The sequence below is a fragment of the Rousettus aegyptiacus genome, unplaced genomic scaffold (genome assembly GCF_014176215.1).
Source record: "Rousettus aegyptiacus isolate mRouAeg1 unplaced genomic scaffold, mRouAeg1.p scaffold_m13_p_8, whole genome shotgun sequence".
NCBI lineage: Eukaryota > Metazoa > Chordata > Mammalia > Chiroptera > Pteropodidae > Rousettus > Rousettus aegyptiacus.
Genome location: NW_023416311.1, coordinates 49,173,879 through 49,199,183, shown reverse-complemented (window position 1 = coordinate 49,199,183; position 25,305 = coordinate 49,173,879). Strand labels below are relative to the sequence as shown.

At 33.7% G+C, this 25,305-nt stretch overlaps 1 long non-coding RNA gene across 1 annotated transcript in view; it reads left to right on the top strand.

Annotated features, from left to right (window-relative positions):
* Positions 1 to 25,305, top strand: part of LOC107520861 — a 275,913-nt gene that overhangs the window by 207,024 nt on the left and 43,584 nt on the right. Inside the window, exons 8-10 of the long non-coding RNA XR_004952511.1 lie at positions 10,881 to 10,976; positions 19,453 to 19,606; positions 24,706 to 24,828. This is a non-coding gene — a long non-coding RNA (uncharacterized LOC107520861). The remainder of the gene's footprint in view (positions 1 to 10,880; positions 10,977 to 19,452; positions 19,607 to 24,705; positions 24,829 to 25,305) is intronic.

Genomic DNA, 25,305 nt, shown 5'->3' with positions numbered 1-25,305 from the left:
TAAGGATGGTGTTTCATTCTCAATCTATGATGATACAATGAATCTTATTATAAACATGAATAAAATTATTATAAACCATTCCTAAAATAAAATTAAACAAAAACCCCAGTTATCTTAAAACTTAAATTTACATGAAGTTTGCCAACTGACTGATTTATTTACAACATTCTAAATATCATCATAGATATATAAATGAGGAGGGCACTGTTTTGATACTTACTCAAACTTAAAATAGAATTATAAGATATTTAAATACTTTCATTCTGAGATTAGTAACCGTTTTTACCTTATTAATCAACTAAATATCTTTCTTCCTCCTATTTTATTTATAAAACAACAAAAGTGCAGTTAGAATCACAGAACTATGCAGTGTAGACCAATCCTAGCCACTCAGATATGAGAAAATTCAGATCTAGACCAATGGAGAGATCTCACATTTTCACAGAGATGAGACTTGAAACTCCAGTTCTATGGATGGGAATGCTATAGCTGTGTCTTGAATTTACATTCCAGAATGTCTTCATGCCTAAACCAATGCTAAGAAGTGTCTTGAAAGATGTCTCATTTTGTAAATGTTGAAGAATGGGTGAAGTAACAATTATCTGTTATAAAATGAGTTCGTTAGGGGCCAACAAAGACTTCAGACCAAAATACAACAAAGAAAATGGCTTGCTATTGGTTCTGGCAATTTGAATGTAATAGTAGCAGATTTTCACTTTGTAACTTTATATTTTAATAGCTTTCAGTTAGGACTTGGTATTTGTTTCACTTTTTTTCTTTGTAATTTGTTAAATTACAAAATCTAATAAGTAGTTATCTGTGTACACATTTAATCAGTTTATCAAATATTTAATATATGTGCATTACTGTCATCAGAATACATGTTATGCAGACCCTGCTCTTGGCATCACTAGCTTCTGAATCAAAGTCTTGCTTAAGTGTGTTTAAATGGCAGAGCTAGTTCCTTTGCTTAAATTCTGTAGCTTTAAGGAAGACCAAGAAGTTGGTCTTTCATTTTTATTTTGGACATGTATTAAACGTTGTAAGGGCTAAGTACAATTGCTTATTGAGGAGAGAAATACATTTTCTGATATGGCAGTCCTAACAATCCTAAGCCAATGTCTAGGCTGTAGGGTGGCTATGTTTTGCATGCTCGTTCTGGGACTGGATCTTTCCATTCTCTTCCCTGACCATCCACAACGTTGTTGTTCTCATCTGCCTAATCAGAGCTTGATTGCAAATGTAATTATTTCAATTCACAGAAAGAGGAAATAACACTAGTATAGAAGTAGGTTACCAATTACACAGGAGATGATAGCTCAAAAGTTATAAGTCACTATCTTTACAGCCTATTTTCAAAGGAAGCTGAGAAGTGCCATCTGTAGCTGGGCAGCCATTTGCTCCCCTAGAATTATTATTAGGGAAGGATGGGAGAAGACCCGGCTGTCTCTGACACACAAACTCCTACCTCCATGAATTCCCTGAACTTAGTAAAAGTGTGCTTCTGGGTAATTACATGCATCTTTGAGTAGGGTTTTAAGTTCTTTGCACAATCTACAAAAATAAAATTCTTCAGTAGAAATCACTTATCTACAAAACTTAAAATATATATTTCAGAAAATGTAATATTTTAATGAGATTTTCAAAAAACAACCAATTTAAGCTGATCATTTTGTTTAGCATGACAGACTTAAAAAAACTCTGAGTGTAAACATATTTATCAGAAAAAAAATGGATTCTCAGGGGCTTAGGTTGTCTTTCAACGTGACCAATGAATTGGCTTTTATTTGTTACCTCCCCATAAACCTTTTAACAAGTAGTTACTGAATGCCTATCTTCAGATCTATATACATGGAAAGTTAAAAATAGTTACCTATTTTTTAAAATTAATTAAAATTAGTAAGAAATATAACACATATAAAGAGATCTTCTATACAAATGCCCTTTTTGTTTGCTTTGTGAGAACTTGATTTCCAGAGGTACACAGAAAATGTAATATAAGTCCAAGGAAAAAGTAATCAATTCTACTTGAATTTCAACTATGGAAACATCTTAGAATTATTTGATACACTTTGGCAAATCCCTTTTCTATAAGGGATAATTGATCAGAGAAGTTTATTTCTAAATTGTTCATATTTACTTACAATTTTCAACACCTGTTTCTCAGTAATATTGTAGCCTCAATGGCTACAATCATATGAGTTCAGAAAACCCTAGCCAGTTGTGTATTCTCAAAAAAAGATAAGGATGTCAGTCTTCTCTTCCAAACTGCCTTCAGAATGACAGGCTACAAATCATTATGGACAGGAAGAAATGAAAGTCTGTATGTTAAATGTGCCTTTTCCCCTTGAGTTTGAAGATGAAGAAATCCTTTTAAAGTATATAGTAATGTGTAGTAATTGACACATCCAGATCAGCTTAGGTATTGTCGGTCTCATTGTGTTTATATATAAAGTTAACACCTTAGAAATAATTATTTGCCTCCTAGCCAAGGAGCAGAAACAGAAATTTGCATGATTTCTTACCAGTTTGTATTATATGGCTGAGGACCACTATTGAAGCATTTCTAGAGGCTGGTTTGTTTATATTTAGTAGACATTCTGTACATGTGACACTACTTAATAAAATGATCTTTACTCTTCTTAAGTCTCATTTCTCAGGAACTATTTTGGTAGTTTTTAAAGGAAAAAATTGCAAGACACTAGGCCTACTACATTGATTAAAACAGCACGCTTATGGCATTCCTCCTCATTAAATTCCTTAGGTATTTTAGGGACCTTCTTGAATTAAAAGGAACCATGTCCATAATGCTATTTACTACATATCCAGCAGGTTCTCTCTCTTGTTAATTTAAGTCAGCTGTTAATATTTATTTATAATTTCTTTTATCTTTTTTATGGAGATATAGTACACTTATTATAAAGTTCACTTTTTAAAAATGTATAATGTAGCACTTTTTAGTATAGTCGCAAGGTTGTGCAGCATTACCACTATTTTATTCCAGATTAATTTTCACTCCAAAAAGAAATCTTATAGCTATTGTCAGACACTCCCCATTCCCAGTTCCCTACAAACCCTGGCAAATAGTAATCCACTTTCTGTCTCTATGGATTTTTCCATTCTGGATATTTCATTAATTGAATCATATGGCCTTTGAATCAAATTTAACCATATTGAAAATGCAGCTCTTTGCATTTTTTTTTTCCACTTAGCGTGATGTTTTTAAGGTTTGCTCATGTTGGGGCATGTATAAGTACTACATTCATTTTGGGATGAATGGTATTCCATTGTATGAATTTACCACATCGTATTAGGGTTTTCCAGAGAATCAGAACCAATAGATATTTCTATTGATATGTGTGTATGCATATATATATGTATATATATATATGGAATATGTGTGTGTGTGTGTGTGTGTGTGTGTGTATATATATATATATATATATACAAGATTTATTATAAGGTATTATAAAGCTGAGAAGTCCCATGACCTTCCATCTGTGAGCTAGAAACCTAGGAAAGCTGGTAGTATAGTTTATAGGCCTGAGAGCTGGAAAGCTAATGGTATAGATTTTAGTCCCAGTCTGAGGGCTTGAGAACCAGGAGCACCAAGGGCAAGAGAAGATCAATATCCAGTTCAACCAGTCTGGTAGAGCAAGAACCAGTCACGCTGAGTGAGATTTCAACCTTCTTCTATTTTTTTATTCTGTTTGGGAAGGGCCATTTTTTCTATTCAGTCCATCAATTCACTGTTAATCTCTTCTGGAAACAGTCACAGACACAGCAGAAATACTGTTTAACCAGATAGCTAAGCATTCCCTAGCCCAGTCACATTGAAACATAACATGAGCTATCATACACATTTTGTTTTATCCATTTATCAGTTGATGGACATTTGAGTTGTTTTCACTTTGGGCTACTATGAATAATACTGCTGTGAAAATTTTGTACACATTTTTATTTGAACATGTTTTCAATTCTCTTGAGTATTTATACCAAGGAGTCACATTGTTGGGTCATGAAGTAGCTTTATGTTTTAATATATGTGTATTTATATAGAGATATATGATTATAAATGTTTTCTCCTTTTCTGTGAATATCCTTTTAACTTTCTTGATAGTGTCCTTTGAAACACAAATGTTTTATATTTTGATGAAGTTCAGTTCATCTACTGTTTCTTTGGTTGCTTATACTTTAGATATATTTAAGAAACCATGGACTAATCCAAAGTCATGAAGACTTGCACCTATTTTCTTCTAAGAGTTTGATAATTTTGTATGTTACATTTAGGTATTTTATGCATTTTGAATAATATTTGTATATCATGAGAGGTAGGAGTCTAGTTTCATTATTATTACTCTCTAGTACCCTTTCATTTCAGTCTAGAGGACTTTCCTTAATATTTGCTGTTGTGCAAGTCTGATAGTGAAAAATATTCTGTCTTTATATGGATTGTAATTGAAAAGTTTTTATTCAGTTTTAATGAATTGCTTTGCTGGATATAGAATTTTCATTTGACAATTTTTATGCTTTTGTTGTTTTTCTTTTAGCACTTTTTTAAAAAATAAATTTATTTATTTAAATTAGTTTCGGGTATACAGTACATTGGTTAGACATCTATAATGTTCATAAAACAATCCCCCCAATCCTTCCTCCCTCCCCTGACCCTCCACTTAGCCATCACATTAATGCTAACTGCATTCCCTGTGCCATGCTCCCCGTGCCCGACTATCAACTACTAATTTATACTTCTTTAACCCTTCACCCCATTCTCCCCAATGCCCTTCCCCTCTGGCTGTCACCAAGTTGTTTTCTATATTTGTGAGTGTTTTTGATTAGTTTGTTCTTTTTTGTTCCTTAGATTCCTCATATAAATGAAATCATATGGTATCTATCTTTCTCTGTCTGACTTATTTCACTCAGCATAATAACCCCTAGGCCCATCCATGTCATTGCAAATGGTAGGATTTCATTTTTTTAGTAGCTGAGTGATATTCCATTGTATATATGAACCATAATTTCTTTATACAATTGTCTGTTGATGGGCATTTGGGTTGATTCCATATCTTGGCTATTTTAATTGTGCTGCCATGAATACTGGAGTGTATAGATCTTTATGAATTATTGTTTTGATTTTCTTTGGATAAATACCCAGAAGTTCAATTGCTAGGTCAAAAGATATATCCACTTTTAATTTTTTGAGGAACCTCCAGACTGTTTTCCATAGCAGCTGTACCCATTTGCAATCCCATCAACAATGTATGAAAGTCCCCTTTTCTCCGCATCCTCACCAACACTTGCTGTTTTTCAATTTATTGATGGTAGGTGTGAGGCGATATCTCATTGTGGTTTTAATTTACATTTCTCTGATGCTTAGTGACCTTGAGCATCTTTTCATATATCTGTTAGCCATCTGTATTTCCTCTTCGAAGAAATATCTGTTCAGGTCTTCTGCTCACTTTTTCATTGGATTGTTTGTTTTTTTGTTGTTGTTGTTGAGTTGTATAAGTTCTTTATAAATTTTGGATATTAACCCCTTATAAGATATATCATTAGTGAATATCTTCTCCTAGTCAGTTGTCTTTTTGTTTTGTTGATGGTTTCCTTTACTGTAAAAAAACTTTTTAGTTTGATGTAGTCCCATTTATTTATTTTTTCTTTTTTTACCTTGCCCAAGAAGATATATCTGAAAAGAAATTCCTATTAGTAATATCAGAGAGTTTACTGCCTATGTTTTCTTTCAAAGGTTTTATTGTTTCGGGTCTTACATTTAAATCTTTAATCCATTTTGAGTCTATTCTTGTATACAGTGTAAAAAAAATAGTCCAGCTTCTTTTTTTTTTTTTTTTGCATGTATCTGTCCAATTTTCCCAAAACCGTTTATTGAAGAGACTGTCTTTACCCCACTGTATATTCTTACCTCCTTTGCCATGTGTTAAGTGAGTGTATAGGTGTGGATTTATTTCTGAGCTCTCTATTCTATTCCATTGATCACTGTATCTGTTTTTATGCCAGTATCATTCTGTTTTTGATTACTGTAGCCTTGTAGTATAGTTTGATATCAGGTAGTGGGATACTGCCAACTTTGTTCTTCTTTCTCAAGAATGCCATGCTATTCAGGGTTTTTATGGCTCCATATAAATTTTAGGATTGTTTGTTACAGCTCTCTGAAAAATGCCCTTAGTATTTTGTATTTTGATAGGGATTGCATTGACTCTATAGATTGCTTAAAGTAGTATGGCCATTTTAAGAGTGTTGATTTTTTCTACCCATGAACAAGGTATATGCTTCCATTTATTTGTATCTTCTTCAATTTCTTTTTTCAATGACATAATTTTCTGAAAACAGGTCTTCTGCCTTCTTGGTTAAAAAAAAATGCCACTGACTTCTGAATATTTATTTTATAACCTGCTACTTTATTGAATTCATTGATCAGTTCTAACAGTTTTTTGGTGGAATCTTTAGGGTTTTTTATATATAGAATCATGTCATTGGCAAATAACGAGAGTTTTGCTTCTTCCTTCTCAATTCGAATGCCTTTTACTTCTCTTTCTTGTCTTATTGCTGAGGCTAAGACTTCCAATACAGTATTAAAGAAGAGTAGTGAAAGTGGGCATTCTTGTCTTTTTCCTGATCTTAAGGGAAATGCTTTTAGCCTTTCCCCATTGAGTATGATGTTAGTTGTAGGTTTGTTATACATGGCCTTTATTATGTTGAGGTATGTTCCCTCTATTCCCACTTTGCTGAGAGTTTTTGTCATAAATGGATGCTGGTCTTTCAGCACTTTCAATATATCTTTCGTATTGCCTTCTGGTTTCCATGGTTTCTGATGAGCAGTCAGCTGTTAATCTTATTGAGGGTCCTTTGGACATAAATGTTTTCTTCTTTCAACATTCCTTCTTTACCTTTGGCTTTAGATAATTTGACTATGATGTCTTTAGGTGTAGCTCTCTTGAGTTTTTTTCTCTTTGTAGTGTGTTGAGTTTCTTAATTATATACTGCAATTTCACATTTTTCATCAAATTTTGGAAACCTTGGGGACATTACTTTTTCAAATGTTTTTTCTTCTCCTTCCTCTCCTTTCCTCTTGTGGCCCCATTATGCATATACTGTAATGCTTAATAGTGTCTCATAGGTCTTTGAGAACAAGTTGCTTTCCTTTTTTTTCTCTTCTGTCCAGATAATCTAAATTGACCCATCTTCAAGTTTGTTCATTCATTCTTCTAACTGATTAAATCTTTTTCACCCCACCCCTCAAAACTCAGTAAAGATTTCATTTTAGTTGACATTTTAAACCCCAGAATTTTTATTTGGTTCCTTTTTATAATTTATATCTCTATTGATATCTCTATTTGGTGAAACACTGTTGTCATGCTTCTTTTATTTCCTTAGACTTGGCTTCCTTTACTTTTTGAACATATTTAAAGTAGCTGATTTAAATTCTTTGCCTAGTTAAGTACAATATATAGGCTTCCTTAAGGACAATTTCTGTTAACTGCTTTTTTTCTCTTAGCATAATGGCTATATCTTTGTTTCTTTTCAAAATTCTTTTTTGTTGTTGAAAGCTTGGCCATTTTAAATAATAATATAATATGACAACTCTGGAAATCATATTTACCACCCTGTCCCCAGCCAGGTGCCAAGGTGTATGTTGTTGCTTATTTTTTAGTGACTTTACTGAACTAATTCTGTAAAGTCTGCATTCTTCATACTGTACAACTACTGAAATCTTTGCTCATTTAACTTAATGATCAGCTAATGTTTGGAGAGAGATTTTTTTAAACACCTGAAACCAATAATTGTCTCCGTCTTTGCTGAGAGTGGCCCTGTATATGTCTCAAGACATATTTTCAATACCCAGTCATGCTGTTGAAATGTCCACTTTAGCCTTTGCTCACTGCTTAAATAGAGCCTCAAGGTCAACCAACAGTGAAAACTTAAGGCCTTCTCAGGTCTTTTCTGAGCATGTGCATAGTCCTTTGCATGTACAGAACCATCTGAAGACAAATGGCCTTCTAGATTCCCAGGAATATTTTGGAATTTTTCAAAGACCCTATGGACATTTTGTTCTAAAGGTGTTCCTTTTAAAGTTTTTAGTTAGTCTTTTGCTGGCCCCAATTCTTGTCCACTACACCAGGGAGCTGCAAAGTTAAACAATCGCCTGTAACTTTTTCTAATAGGTACCTGAGAGGAAAGACTTTTCACATTGAGTGAACTAAGAGTGAGATAAAATAAAGACAGTTTTGCAACTGAAGCTTTCCGGGGATCACCGAACAGGTCAAATACTGACAATTCTTTGGAAATGGAGCTTTGGAAGAGCTCCCGGCACTGGTCTGTTCCTGCTGTTGGCTGCCACACTGCTGGTTTTCACTGTGATTGCAGGCTGGTGGTTTTCAAGGCTGCCATTCAGTTGGGGAGTTGGGATTGTGATTAGGGCAAGGTAAAATGCCACAAAGTTCACTGTTCTTACTGAGATTCAGCTGTTTATCAACAGTCTTAGAATTGCTGCAAATCTTTGACTAATTTCCAGAATTCTGAAAATGAACTAATGCTGATATTTTTTTAATATAGATTTCAAATTGCTTATATGTGGAAGAGAATTTTTGAAGGTTTTTACACTGCTGTTTTTAGTAGTGTCATCTGGTTCTCTTGAGAATATTTACTTGGAAAGTAACTTTTTTTCTCCCTTTATGATATAGTAACAGATTTTAACTATGTTTTGAATCAAACCTTTTTTTTTTTCAGTAGGAGGGGCTATGCATAAACAGGACCCAGATTATAGTTAGTTATCATCATTCCTGATGATATAAGTGGTTTAGCGATTCTTACAATAGGGAATTCTTTTCTGCTAGCTATTATCTAGATAGCAATCAGATAAACTAATTCTTACCACATTATGATTGATATTTACAGTTTTCCAGTGGTTAAATCTGGGAAGGATGCATCTCTAGTCTGGTTATCTATTAGCTTGAATCTGTGCTTTGTCACTTACTAGTTGCATGATATTAGATGGGCTTCTTTCCATGCCTGAATTTCTCCATCCATGAATATCAAATAATAACATTGTGTACCTTATGCTCCCTTACCTCATTGGGAATAATAAATGAGATAAATACTATATCATTGTATTTAAAACTGTGCTTAAAATACATTAAATATCAATGAATATGAACTTTTACTGTAAATGAAAGTCTTTAATTTTTGAAATCTCATTGTATCCAAGTACAAAGGAATGAAAATAAAAGGATGGCAAGAAGAAAGTTTTGATTGACAGATAACAAACTCAACTTATCTGAGCCTGAGAGTAGCTCCTATAGTAGGTTCCTGTATTAGTTTTTTTGTTATTGCTATAATAAATTACTATAAATTTTGGGGCTTAAAACAACATACATTTATTATCTTAAAATTCTGGTGGTCAGAAGTCTAAAGTTCTTCCTTTCTTCATGTCAATAATTAACTTTAACTGATTTTTCAAAACATACCCTAAGAACAGTACTGAATCTCAAACTCTTCTGGTTTATCTATGTAGGTAGAGTTTAGTAAAATAGGGTAACATATACAAATCATTTTAAAACTAACTTTGAAGTAAATAAAACTATGTAAGCTCTACTATCAGTAATGAATAATCTTGAATACAAAGTTTGCTTATTCTTTCTGTTCCTCCTACTTCAATACATGTGAGTGATTTTTTAAAAATTCGATACTCTAAACTTTGAGAACAGGACCACACCTATCTTACTCAAATATATATGCCCATAGCCTAGTACAGTAGATGCTCAATAAGCATTTGTTGAAATAATATGCTCTGTCTACCTCATAGGCCATGGCATAAAATATTTCTAAGTACTATGAAATGTTTAAATGACAAGTCTTATAGCCTGTACATAATGATATCTCCATTTTACATTGAAATACCCTTATCAGTGTACTATGACATAAATCTGGGTCATTAGAGCTGATTGTTCAACTATATTTCTATAAGGAATTGAAAGTTTGAATGATGAATTGCAAGTCCTTAAAGAATCATGTGAAAATAAAAAGCAAATGTGTTTTAGTGAAGTTCTAAAGTGTGTAAGAAGAAATGAGGAATGGAGAAAGCTGTGAATGAAAGGTAAAGAGAATCGCAAGAGAATCGTCTTTCTAATATACTGTAACATTGATAAAAGTAATCAGAAACACATAGGGGCATTATAATAGAGAGAGCCTGGGTAATATTTGAAAGACAGGGGAAAAAAGCCTCAGAAATGTAGCTTGAATTTGCCTTATATATGTTATACTGATTGAATTTCTGGAGGAGACAGGTACTTTGTTTTTAAAAATCATTTTCACGTTTACACTATTCCTGAAGTAGTCATAGTAACATTTTCATATAAAAAGCATGTGCTACTGAATCACACTGACTGTAAATTATTCATACATGAGAACATGTTTTTGTTCAAGTCAACTATCTAACAGGAACCTTCTACACTTGTGAATTTCATTATCAGAATGCAACAGTGTATCTTTTGGGGAAGTGAACAGGGAAAAAATGACATTTTTTCCCCAACCCTAAAGTGAAATTTGTTGATTTTCATCGAAAGCTGTATTTAAATGTATTATTCCAGATCCACTTGCCCAGCAGTTATTCTCAACAGCAGGCATCTGGAGGCATGACGAGAAAAATCTTGCTTCTCCTGGGAAGAGCTCTGGGCTAGGAACTGCCGAGAGTGGAAGCTTAGTGTTCTTGGCTGTGGCCATCTGAAGCGCAGTCTCTGCTTTGCGGTCCTGGGAGAGTGAGGGGAGGGAGAGGTCTTGGTTCAAATACTAGATTCTCACTTTTCTTACCACATTTTCATAGATTTTCCTGATTAGACGTTTCTTCATTTTCTGTTTATCCTTAGGGCCATTTCCAGAGGCTTTAAATTTTTGTTAAATGCTTTTAACCAGTACCACAAGGGAGTGAGTCAGCAGAGCTCTTCATACTGTCATACTACAAGGTAATCACTCCTACGTACATGTTTGAATGTACTCTTTTTATTACAAAAATAGCACAGGTTCCTTCTAAAACATCTCAACAATCCAGACCTTTGTAAAGTAATAAAATTAAACTTTCTTTTAGCCAATTCTACTCCTTAAGTAGGCCATTGTAAGTTAAAGTTAGTAATTATTTTTTTAAGTTTTAAAGTAGAATAAATGAACTTTACAAAAGCAGATATCCCTTGTAAATAGCATGTGATACAATTGTTTTAACCCTTTTCGCGTTAGCTTCAGTATTGTTCCGTAGTCTAACTTGGGCCCCAAGCTGTGCGCAAGACCGCCCCTTTGTTACCTGTCTTTAGCTCTGACTTAGTTCCATACATTTTAATTAAATCCAACGATAAATTTTCATAACTCATCTTACCTCAGTCACCAGCAGTATTTAATACAGTTAAACACTCTCTTCCCTGAAAAATCTTTCCACTTCCTTTCTGACCCCTGAAAAATCTGATTTTCCTCCTCCCCCTCCTCCTCCTCTCCACCTCCCTTCCCCCACTTCTCTCTTTCTTCTTTCTTATGACTGCTACTGCTTAATCAGCTTTATTGGTTGCTGCTCATTTCTCTGTACACTTTAGTCCCAAGAGTTAGATCTCTGAATCTCTTTTCTGTCTACACTTAATTCTTTTCTGGTTTTCAGTCAGCTTTAAATGCTGTCTGTACACTGGTGAGTCCCAAGCACTGATAGACTTCTTAAACTCCAAGCACACATACCCAAGGCATCTTCTTAGTTGTCAAATAGGCATCTCGAATCTCACATATTCAAAACTGAGTTTCTGATATGATACTTCCCCTCAACCTACTTTTCTTACAGCCTTCTTCATCTTAGTAAATGGCAACGCCATTCTTCTAGTTGTTCAGGTTGAAAGTCATGAAGTTATCTCATTCTAGCATATTCCATATTCAATAATTTAGCATATTGTGTTGCTTCTTCAAAATGATATCCAGATTGGTGACTACATCTTGTTACTGCTATGGCCAGCATTCTAGAGCAGGCTACCATTGTTTCTTTTATTGTATAGACTTAATTAAGAAGTTTATTTACAAGGAAACTTTACAAATCTATGAATGTTAAGAAGACCAGAACTGGAGCTGGTGGTAGCTAGGTTATTTTCATTCTTGAGTCTGGAAGAATAATGTTGTGGACTGAATCATCCCCCCTCCCCCCCAAAAAAGACGTTGAAGTCCTTGCTCCCAGAACCTATGACTGTGACCTTATTTGGAAATAGAGTCTTTGTAGATGAGTAGGTCAAGATGGGATCATTAGGGTAGGCTCCACTCCAATGTGACTGGTGTCCTTATAAAAGGGGCAAGTTGGACAGTGTTGACATGTACAAAGGAAATATGTATGAAGACACAGGAATATCACCACCTGTAAACCAAGGAACACCTGAAGGTACCAGAAATTAGGAGAGAAGTGTAGAACAGATTTTCCTTCACAGCCCTCAGAAGGAACTAATGCTGCTGACACCTTGATTTTAGGCTTCTGGCCTCAGAACTGTGAGACAATAAATTCTGTTACTTAAGCCACTTAGTTTGTGGTACTTCATCATGGCAACTCTAGGAAACTAATGCAAGTGAGAATGGGAGGAAACCATTTTAGAGAGTCAAGTAAATTTGGGAGACCTGAAAGGATCAATTATCTTTCATTGAATAATATAACCAATAATAGGCAAACTCATGAGGTAAAGCCAAGGAAATACCTGACCTCGTTCTGCTTCCTCCTTTTATTTCCTCCAAGTTTCTCCTTGGAGCTCTGCTGGTGTAGTGTACACAGGTCAACTTCCTAGGGTAGAGAAAAGGTTGAAGAGGGTGGAGAGTACGTCTGGAAGGATAAAAGGAAGGCATCTAGGACACCTTCCAACTGTCTCTCTTTCATCTTTTCTTTCCCTCCCACTAACTACTCTCAACACAGCAGTCAGAGTGTCACTCCTCACACCTAAAAACAAAGTCCTTACAAGGACCTCTAAGGTCATACATGAGTGGCTGGCCATTGCCTCTTACCCCGCCTCCTAGTACTCTCTCCCTTTCTCACTCTGTTCCAGCCAACCTAGCCTCCTCCTTAACATTTGTTCTTTCTACTCCCTGAAATGCTCCTCCTGCAGATATCTGCATGACTTCCATTCTCCCTTTATTCAGGACTTAACTCAATAAGGTCTCAGACCACTCTAGCATTTTAAACCCTTATTCCCCAAGCACATTTTTTATTCCCCTTCTCTTTAATGTTTATCACTATCTAAAATCTATATGTTTTACGTATTTATTCTATTTGTTGTCTCCCTCCTTCAATAGTCTGTAAGTCTTTCAGAAAGAGGACATTTGTGTATTTTGTTCACTGCTGAACCCCTAGTATCTAAAATAGTGCCTGGTAGGAAGCTCTAGTGCATATATGTTGAATGAATGAATGAATGAATAATATTTTACATTTTTATATTTTATGTTTTTCTATCTGATGAACTTAATCTTCTCTAGTAACTGCAGTGTTTCTTTTTAAGTCTAATATTTCTACAATTAAGTTTTCTGGTATGAAGAGATTTAGTGAGACACATAGCCCTATTTTAGCTGATGTTTAATGGCTTGCTATAATGAATACAGAATCCCTAACATTCAAATATAAGCACAAATCCTGTATACGGTATCTTTCTGATAAGCCTGCAACATTCTTCAATAATAAGCCATGTAACTTCAAAGGAATTTTGTATATTCTTTTAAGTTTGGAAGCCATTTTGCCTTTGATCCATTTTTCTACTTCACCCTATTCCATGCACTAAACTGTGTTCCTTAAATGTGAGGAACAATGGCAGATAGTATTTATTATTTAATTCAAAATAATTTTGAAAAATTTGGTAAGGAACAAACATTGCTTTTCAGGACACATTTCTTTTGGAAAAAGAAACTGTGAATAGCCACTATTGCCAAATTACAATGTCAACTCCGCATATAACCATAAAGAAAAAATAATGCAATTTTTATTGCTATTGTCTTTGTAGAGCATATACAATAGATTCTAGGTAAGTATGTTATTACTAAAAGCCTACAGGAGTTCATAGTTTGAAATAACCCTATTTTTTAACAGGGTTTTTGACCCCAGATTATTATGCTGATTTTGTGACTAATCATTCTTGTTATTTGTTTCTTCTTCCCAGTGTTTTCATTAGTTGCTTGCCTTTTTTATTTTAATATAAATCACTGGCATGTTTTAGAGTCATGCCTCTAAAATGCAGATCCTTATAGCTTCACATGGTGTGTCTGTACAAAAACATTCAGGCTTTCCAAGGGTTATGTTGTGTATTCTTTATTACACAAACAGAATCTGAGTTGATTAGAAAACACAAAGGAAACAGAATCTATAGCTTTTGAGTAAATATATTAATGGCTTAAAGTTTGCAAAGATTTGAAATTTTTGATGAAATCCAAAAAATCTTATAGGTAATATGATAATCATATAGAAAAAAAATCAGCTCCTCTCTTGAGATAAAGATGGTTCCTTTTAACAACATAATGAGGTTAGTAGGTCATGGAATGCTCATGTTCTTAAATTAAGCTAACCTGGTTTGATAATATAATGGAGTTCACGACAGGGTTTTATGCAAGGCACCTTTTTTTCTGAAGATGGAAGGAAATTTTTTATTAAAAATTTTGTGAAGTTTTTCTTCTTTCCCTGATACTCTTCCCTCAGCCTCCTCCAATTCTGAATTGCTTCTCTCTACACATCTTATAAGACCGCCTATCTTTCCTTCCGAATAACCATAAATTTCAAGTTTGTGTCTTGTATGCTTTCTCTGAACATTGTCCTTGTGTTTCTTTTTTTTTAAAATTGGGATCAAAATTTTTTCTCGATTCATTTATAAACTTGAAAGCAATCTACTTATAATTAAATGAGAGATACATGTCCCTCAACATCTTTAGCAGATGTATTTGGTTTAGAAAAGACAAGGTGAGGTGCTCAGAATGTTATTTAAATTGAAGTCTGAAGCAGAATTTTTTTTTGTGGTCTCCATGGTGCAGATGGAAGCACAATCACATATTGAAAACCTTTCTAGGGCTCTGACCTTGAATGTCTTTTCAGAAAAATGGAGCAACTAATTTAAAAATGAAATGCAAATGTCATTTCTGATTTTTGTGCCACATACAGATGCATCATGTGAAAAAAAGTCATTTACCTAAACACGACTTTTTATAATGAAAATTATTTACAGCAGTGTAAATATAGGCATAGTTTTTGAATACACCAAGTATTTTTAAGGTGAAGTGTTATGATGTATAAATCATAAGTATAACATAGGAAAGAACAGAGAAGTCTCCACTTCTTAAGATAAAACACTTAAAATCAATAAAAAAAAAAACCTAAACAAACCAAAATGAGCCCTACTTAAAAGGCAATAGATTCAACTAAACTCATTTAAAAGTTGCCTTAAGAAGAAAGATCACAAAGATATTTATTACTCTACAGATTTGCCTGTTATACCTTAGTTCAATGGCAGTGCTTGCTTTCTCCTGGCTTAGCTGAAGTTATGTGTTTGAGGAAATAGGCATGGTTGCTCCTTGCAGGGCTGTCAGCTTAAGTATTAAAGGCACATTTGTATATCAGTTGGCATGTGCTTGATGAAGAAGTTCAGCAAAGACACTGAGACTAGCTAGCCTTTAGTCATACTAACTGCAAAATAAGCAATTAATACTAAAATGTGTATATTCACATATTCAAGAGAGAATTTTCATCCTGTGAAATCCCTATTGTACTGTTCTCAAGCAAGATTTGGGATGACGGGTGCCATACATTGGCATCTTGACTAACAGCAAGGATTATGACAAGAGAATGAACAGAACAAGCTTGAAAAGAACAGAAAGCAAGGGAAGAGTGGGTGGTGTCAGAGAGAAAACTGAGGGGAAATCCTTCTGAAAGTGAAACTCTCAAGCTGTTTCCATTATTGAGAAAGCATAGAGAATACTTTGATATACTTAAAAAATCTATTGTCAGAAAATTATGAGTGAGATGACATATTTACTATTGAAACATAGATTTCTCAGTGGATATATCAGACCTTTCTTTTTGCAGCATTAAAAGAAAAAGCAGTAAAACATACTGATAAATCACCACCTATAGAGCATTCACGTTTAAAATTTTCTAAATCTAAACATCACACTGCAGACAGCTTAAAGTGAAGCTTATTTTCTTTCTCTCCAAAATAATACCCAAAGCGTGCTAAAGTACATGGGAAACCATATACGGATGAGGCACATTGTTGCCCTATATTATTTCTTCCCAGTAACTAATATACATACCACTAATGGCAGTTAATGTAGCATACAGGTTAAAACAAAGCAAAACAAAGCAAAACACTCACCAGTTGAATATTAAACCTTTCCAAGCTTCAGGGTTTTCATCTAAAATTTGGAATAATAAGCCAGCTTCATAAGGATCCTATGAGGCTTAAAAGAGAAAATAGATGTAGAGTTAAAGTGTTTGGTGCATCCACATGATCAATAAATGATAGATGCTATTAGTATGTGAGAGCCTGTTAAATTTTAAGTTTCAATTTAGATGTCGAATTATAATAAAGATTGCATAGGCAAGTACCAGATTGAACTATATATTTTCAAAAGATATAAAGGAATACTCTTTGGACAGCTTAAAATTCACAAGGAGAAGATAAAAGAACCAAGAGAAGGGAGATTTATGAAGAGATTTTTCTTTAGATATGGTTGCTGAAGAGCTTTAAGTTTCACTCAGTTCTCCTTAAGGAATAGGTAGAGGTTCCCCATTCTAATTTCATTCCTTTGTGCACTCATTTCAAGAAGCAAACTGTGAAAGCTTGGTGTGTAGCCTAGGAATTATGAGAGAACAACCTACAGTGTAGAGAGATACCGCTCCATCAAGAAGCAAGTGACCAATCTGCTAATGATGGATAAAAGTGCAGCATCTCTAGGGATCAAACATGTACCATCCAGTAGAAATATAGGTATGTATTAGAAGAAATTTTGTCCAAAATGGCCTTTGCCAGAGTGTGTAGGGACCACAAAAGGGAGAGCCTATAAAGGGTAGACCTTGAGAAAACCTGAAACTGATGTGAATGCAAAAGCAGCCACCTAAAGCAAAAGGGTTAGGGTAAGAGGAGGCCCTCAGGGGGAATTTCTTAAGTACCTACTAAAATGCATCCAAGAGAAAAATCCAGTCTTAAATGCTAGCCATTCCCAAAGGCTGTAGAATCCTGATATGACAGTAGTCAAGTAAGAACTACATATTTCTTTTCCTCTTTCCTTTCTCTGTTCCAACTCCAAGGAGTTAGAAACCATGTGTATCAGAATAGGAAATTTTATGTGGCAATAACAAACACATCCTAAATTTCATTTGCTTAAAAGAAAGAAAGTTTAATTTTTCATGTATGTTATACCCCCTTTGCAAGTTGACAGGAAGTCACTACTTATTTAGTCTTTAAGGGACCCAGATTGATGAAGCTGCACTTTTACAAACATTGAAGATTATACAAATAACAGACTTAGAAGGATCTCACATCAACAATTAAATGCCAACACTTAATTCACAACTTGTCCAGAACTAGATTTGGTGGCTAGCCTGATTCCAACAGGCCATGAAGAGCAATGCTACCACATATATTAATGTGAGAGAAAAATGGATCAACATTACTACAACTGCCATAATATGCCCTTCTAGGTACAAGTAAAAATTTGTATACTCTCTCTTTCACAGTCAAAATATACCACCTCCTTCTCAACAGATTCTACCCCAAAGACTTAACCATTACCATTTAACCCCAAGTCTAGGATTTCTAAGTGAAGACTAAGTAGTCTGCATCACTTCTGATGTGTTATCTCTTGACTTGGAGGCCAGTAAACTAAAAAGACAAGTTCTCAGCTATCTACAGAGCCAAAATACAACAGTGAAACAGGGATAGAATAACAACAATAAATAATCTCATTTGGAAAAGAGATGGTCTTTGGCAAATTTAAAAACAGTGTTTTTAAAAGCTCCCTGTCCTAATGATGGGGAATGGCTTAGGCCCTAATTTTGTCCCCCTGCCCCTTACCAAGTACCTCTGTTGTTCTTCGTGTCCCCCCAGATCCTCTCTCTGTTCCTTTTCCAGTAACATTTGATAACATTTGAAATGGGCATTGGAAAATATTTTTTTGGGGTTAAGCAGATTTCTCAGCATACTCTTACTAATGTATGATTGGGGAAAGAAATGTCGTTTTAAGTCGAACATTTACTGTTTCTTTTAGACCAGGGAAATTGTTCTTTTGGCAGTAGCACTCTTTAAATGACTTAGGTAGCTTTTGGTAATGAGAACCTAATCTATTAGGTTCATGTTGCAATAAGCATATCTTAGATTCTATTCTAGATATACCTCTTAGATTTGGTATGTCATCTTCATGTTGCAATAAGCATATCTCAGATTCTATTCTAGATATACCTCTTAGATTTGGTATGTTTCTGTGCTTTCTTCCACCCATGATTTTTTTTTTCTTTCTTCAGAATCAATTGCAGGTATTTTGAGCTTTTTATATATCTGTGGGGAACTCACATCATTGGCTTCATTATCCCTGAGCCATGTTAACCAATTCAAAGTAATTGGTTACCACAGTTTTTACTGGGTATTTGCTCTCAGACTAATTGAATTTATCTGAAGGTTTTAGCAGTGCACATGTGGACCATGCTTTTGATTTGATTCTTGCTACAAGGCCAAATTTAAATCAGCATGTTTTACTCAGAGGTTTTCTTAGTTTAGGTTTTCACTGGTAGGTGATAAAATTAGTTGCATCTTTCAATCCTGGAAGCTCTCAAATTTTGGGATTCTCTTAATTTCTTTTCAGTTGTAATGGAAAACCAGCTAATTCTTTCCTGACAAACATCTTCCTTATAGTGACTTGCCAAACCCAGCTATCAGCAACTAAGACTGATAATGTTGTTTTCCAACCTCTTCCCTTCAAGCTACAAATTCATTAAGTAAACATCTTTCTAGTTATTAATTCAATTGCTATTTTCCAGGGTTCGTTATCAGTTTCTCCATTACCACCTAATTGCTAAACCAGTGCCACATATTTTAGATGTATGTATATGTGTGTGTTTTGTTGTCGTGCTGTTTCATTTTTTAGGTAAAAGGTTAAGTTATTCTGGTAAAATAATTAACTCTAAAATCTCAATGATTTAGAAGAACAGCTTATTTTTTACTCTCATTACATTTTCCTTATCAGTGGGATGAGAGGATGGTAAAGGAGTGTCTGCTCACAAGGGACGATCACTGTCTTGAATGTATCCAAAGGAAACAGAGATTTTGGAAGGTTTTACATCAACCATTAAATATTCTATCATAGAAATAACTCATACCATTTCCCACTTGCAGTTTATTGTCCAGATCTATAGATGCAATCCTACTCAATGACAAAGGGTCCAAGAAATGTAATTCTACCATGTGCTTCCAGGTAGAAAGCTAGAAATATTGGAAAACTGCACTGATGACTTTGATGTCATATTACTAGCAGACTTGAGGAAAAGAAAGATCATGAAACCAACCTTCCAAGCAACAAGTAGCCTCCTGAAAGTTGTCTTGGCTTGTGGAGAAAAGGAGATTTAACTGTAAGTCATGCTCAGAGTTTTGATTGCCACATTGTATTGGTCATCTTAAGTCTTGGTTGTGATTGTCTTTTTTGACTCTAGGTCACATAGGACTTTATTATCTAATAGAAATCTAGATTTTTCATTTAATGGCCCCACTGGATATATTTTAAGGTGATAGTGGGAAACACAAACAAATTTTCATTTTTATCACAAGAGTTATATATGTTTGAAATATCAGTTGCCATTGTCAAGACCACTGCCCCATCACCATTCACTGTGTTATATTTATGAAAACTTTAGATTGATCATCATATTGGATAAATCATCCCTTCCTGTCATCAGTCAATAATCCAAAGACACTATTTGCAGATAACATGGTTTTATATATAGAAAAGTCTAAAGACTCAACAAAAAACTGTTAGACTAGTGAATTCAGTAAAGTCATAGGATACAAAATTAAACATAAAAATTAGTAGCATTTCCATAGACTAACCACCTACTTTCTAAAAAAAGAAATAAAAAATAATAATCCCATTTACAGTAGCATCAAAACAGTAAAATGCTTATGAATAAATTTAACCAAGGAGGTGATAGATCTATACTCTAAAAACTATAAGACATGATGAAAGAAATTGAAGAAGACACAAATAAATGAAAGGTATCCCATGTTTATGGATTGGAAGAATTAGTATTGTTAAAATGTCAGTAATACCAAAAACCACTTATAGATATAACAATGCAATCCTTATCAAGATTGCAATGGCATTTTTTTTTTACAGTAGAAGAAAAAGTGTGAAAATTTATATGGAAAATCAAAAGACCCTGAATAACCAAAGAAATCCTAAGAAAGAACAAAGCAGGAGGCATCATACTTTCTGATTTCAAGCTCTACTAAAAAGCTGTCATAGTCAAAACAGTGTGGTAATGGCAAAACAAACAAACAAACAAAAACAAAGAAAAAAAAACAGAAACATAGACCAATGGAACAGAATTGAGAACCCAGAAATAAACCAACTAATATTTGACAAGGGAGCCAAGAATACTCAGTGTAGAAAAGATAGTCTCTTCAATAAAGAATGCTGGAATAATTGGATATTTAGAATAAAACTAAACCCCTATCTTGCACCACTCACAAAAATTAACTTGAAATGGGTTCAAAACTTACATGTAAGACTGGAAACCACGAAACTCCTGGAAAAGAACATAGGAATAAAAGTCCTCAATATGGTTATTTGTAATGATTTTTTAGATATAACACCTAAAGCACAAAGAACATAATAAAAAATAGACAAGTGGGACTATAACAAACTATTTGCAAGCCATTTATCTGATAAGGGGTTAATATTCCAAAATATAAAAAAGAACTCATACAACTTGATAGCAAAAATCAAATAACATAAAAACGAAAAAAAAGGTAAAGGTTCTGAAAATACATTTTTCCAAAGAAGATATATGAAAGGCCAGCAGGTATATGAAAAGATAATATCCCTAGTCATTAGGGAAATGCAAATTAAAACCATCATAAAAAAACAAGATATAAAAAATGCTAGTGTGGATGTAGGGGAAAAAGAACATCTGTGCCTTGTTGGTGAGATTATAAATTAGTGTAACCAATACAGAAAACAGTATGGAAGATCCTCAGAAATTGAAAATAGAACTACCATATGAGACAGCAATTCCACTTCTAGGACTATATCTAAAGGAAATGAAAACACTAACTCAAACATATCTGCAACTTCGTATTCATAGCAGCACTGTTTATAAAAACACATAAATGCCCATCAATGGATGAACAGATAAAGAACTTGTAATATATATAGACAGTGGAATATTATTCAACCATAAAAACAGAGGAAATCCTACCATTTACAACAACATGGGTAGACCAGAAGGCATTATGTTAAGTGAAATAAGTCAGACAGAAAGGCGAATATCATATGATCTCACTTCTATGTGGAATCTAAAAACAAAACAAAAAAACAAACTGGTAGAAAAAGAGATCTGACTTGTGGTTGTCTGAGGTAAAATGTGAGAAGAGGGATATTGGAGAAAGGTGATTAAAAGTTACAAACTTTCAGTCATAAGATAAATAAATACTAGGGATGTGATGTACAGTATGGTGACTACAGTTAATGCTGCTATATATAAGAAAGTGGTTAAGAGAGTAATTCCTAAGCATTCTCATTACAAGGAGAAAATTTTTTTCTTTTTCTCTTTTGGTGGTTAGCTGGACCTATTATGATGATTCTTTCATAATATATGTAAATCAGACCATTATGCTGTACACCTTATATGGTTTTATATGTCAATTATTTCTCAGTTAAACTGGAAAAAATATAATCCATAAACGATAAGAAAAACTTTCCTCCAGAATCAGTCTCGTATAGCAAAACTTCTGCCTGTCTCTTTGATTAAAAATACCATAAAACAATTCATTAAACATCCCTACCCCCACCCCAAACACTCTGTGTGAATTAGGGTCCTTTGGTTGCAAGCATACCAGGTGACTCTGACTAAATTAAACTAAAATGAATTTACTGAGTAGACATGAAGCAGCTCTCAGGGTTTAAGGGAAGGGCAGGGTAACCAGGCTCAGCACAGGAAAAAGACATTAATCAATAGGCAATTTCTTCATTGTTAGGATGGATGAACAAATAAATTCCAATTATTTTTTCTTGTCTTTATCATTCCCCTCATGATTCAAGTTTTGAGAGAGGAGGTTGATTGGCTGAGCTTAGTTTGATTACTTCCCTACCCTTTACTGTATCTCAGAAGTGAAAAGAATGATTTAGTTTAGATGGAACTTTCTTCCAGGATTTTTATTTTTCATTTTTGTTTTATTTTATTCCAGTGTCAGAGCAGCACTGTATTTTACTATTCTCCCAGAATGGGAGAGAAATACTCCTCTTCCCCCAAATACAGAGTGTCATTAGGAACAGATAGTGGTTGCTTGGTGACCAAAAAGCAAAACAAAATTAAAATGCGTATATGAAGGTGGGAACATAATTTTAATAAACACTTTTTTTTTTTTTTTTTTTTACAAAAAGAACAATGTTTTAAGAAAAATATTTTGGATTTTGGGAAAAAGTTTTGAGTCAGTATCACTTTTCCTAGGTCCATAATCTATAAGCAATAAGATTTGACTTTGGGTGGCGAACACACAATGCAATATATAGATGATGTGTTATAGAATTGTACACTAGAAACATATAATTTTATTTTATATAATTTTATTACCCAATGTCACCCTAATAAAGTTATAAAATAGTTATTGAAAAAGAAAGCACAAAAAGTCATTTTTGAAAAAAAATGATAAAATTAGCTCATCCAAACCTCTTGATTTTGGGCCCCCTTGTTTTTTACACTCTGTACTAAAAACTAAATGTGTAGCAGCTAAAAATATCAAGGGTCTACAATGTCATGTCTTTGGCAAAATTGTCTTTTCTGTCCACAGATTTAGAGTCATTCTATAATTTCTTCAGTGCAAATGAAATGACTTATTCGAACTTTTTCCTAACACTGACTATTAATTCTTGGTGGAGGCCAGGTCCCAAGGTTGGTGAGTGTGCTGGTAGTGCACAGAGTGAATTATTACTGTGCTGATGTCTTGGAGCTTTCTGCAACATGTTGAATGAAGGGTTACACAAAGCCTTGTCATTAGAAATAAGCTAGTATCAAACAAAGATGTAATATTTATTAAAGCTATAATGCAAGTATTATAGCTAATGTGGTACTATGGGGAAGCTCCAGAAGAGGAAAGGAAACTGTGTTTTCTATTTGCCTGAAAGACATCGGGAGTAAGTTACTTTGACATGTGTTGTGTGTTCATGTTTTCTGTGCATTTTCTATTTATATGCATGAAAAATTAAATCTTCGACTGGATAGCAGTTTACAGTGGTTCATTTTTATTCACTACTATCCATAACTGGATTGAATAATTACAATTTGTCCTACCATCTGAGACTCTCCCTGACATTTGGCTGCCTCTACCCTCCTGCTCATTTATGTTTAAGTTTATATCTGCTCATTAACTGATATGTCCTAAAAATAACTTTGAAAGACTCAGATCCTGAGCTGTTAGCAGTTAGCCTACATAGCTAAGGTTATAAAATCAGTATCTGGCTAGAGCTCAAAAAGCTGACTGTTCTCATTTTTAAGGGAAAGATAAAGAAATGTATATTTCATACTGCTTCTTCTAATTAGCTCTAAAAACTATAAAACACTGAAGGCTATCATCTAGGATGTGGCTCACTGTATTGCAATGTTTGTTACTTTATTCCAGGCTTCAGAATTCATCTGAATGGCATCTCTCTTAGATGTGTGGTGAAAGCTACCATCTCTTGTCTTTCCCACAAAACCTTAAACCATAACACTTAGCCATATTTCTCTCTTTCATGGTTAAACATTTCCATGAAGTTTTGCACTTTTTAGAAATAAACATACTCACCCATTTTAAATTATTCTTGTTCTGGGTATTTCAGGATCACTGCTTATTTGGTAACATTTGCATTTAATCTTTGAGTTAAATGTTCACAGGTTTGACTAAACTGATTTATCACTTGCATAACAAAAAGGCCTTCATGAAATAATCTCATGTATATAAAGATTCCAAAAGACGATTCCTGTTTCGAAGATTTCATGTGTGGAAATATGGGTAATTTCTCTTGGTAGCTGAGGAAAAATAATTTATTTAATATTTTGATACAAATTATTAATATTTAATACAATTATAGAATGGAAATAGACTAATTAGTAAAATTAAACCTTGTTGTTGATGAGGGAGTAGGGAAAGCAGAAATTTGAAGAATCTAAAGTGTTAGAATTTAGAATTAAATTAAATTGATATAATATTTAGCATAAGTCTTTATTGATTTTGTACTTGTAATTTACCTTGTACGATTGTTTTTTTTTTTATTAAAGTATTATCCTATATTCTAATCCGAGAACAAGCGCCTTAAATTGTTTCTCTTTTTATATCCAGCACAAAACAGCATACATAATGAGCTAGATAAAAAAAGTTTATTAATGGTATTGACATAGAAAGTTTTTTTTCATAAAATATTATCTTAAAAATTTATGAAACTCTCAAAGTATTTTGTCTCTTTTTATCTTCATAGAAGTTGTTTATCTGATAAAAACATGACAAATGTATAATGATTTTCTACTTGAATCTTAAGAAGAAATTCATGAATTTTCTTCCTGGTTCTCAGTTGCCTTATGTTAAATGATATCTCAAGCAGGTAATATATCTATTTTTACTCTTTCTTTATTATTATGAAAATAGAACAACTAACATAAAATCTTATATAAAGAGATGAAGTGAAAAGTGAAATTTTACACCTAGTGAACACCCTGTTCCATTATACTGGCTGATGGTAATAGCCACTAAGTACCACAAGTGTGTCTCTTTGTGTGTTTTCAGAATATTTTCATATATAAATATGCATATATGGTTGTAGTTATTGTAAGGCTATAAAGTAGAAATCAATACATATATAGTATGTGCAAAGTATAACATATGGCAAAGAGGATGTATATCTCTCTTAGAAAATATTTGTTCATTTGAATTGTGTATTCAGTACTTTAAGTAGATCTTTCCATCTTAACACTATAAATATAGTTAACTACTGACTAGAATTCTTCTGTATGAATAGATAAAATTAACAAATCTGCTCTCTACAGATGAATATTTGTTTTGATTGTGACTTTTAGCTATT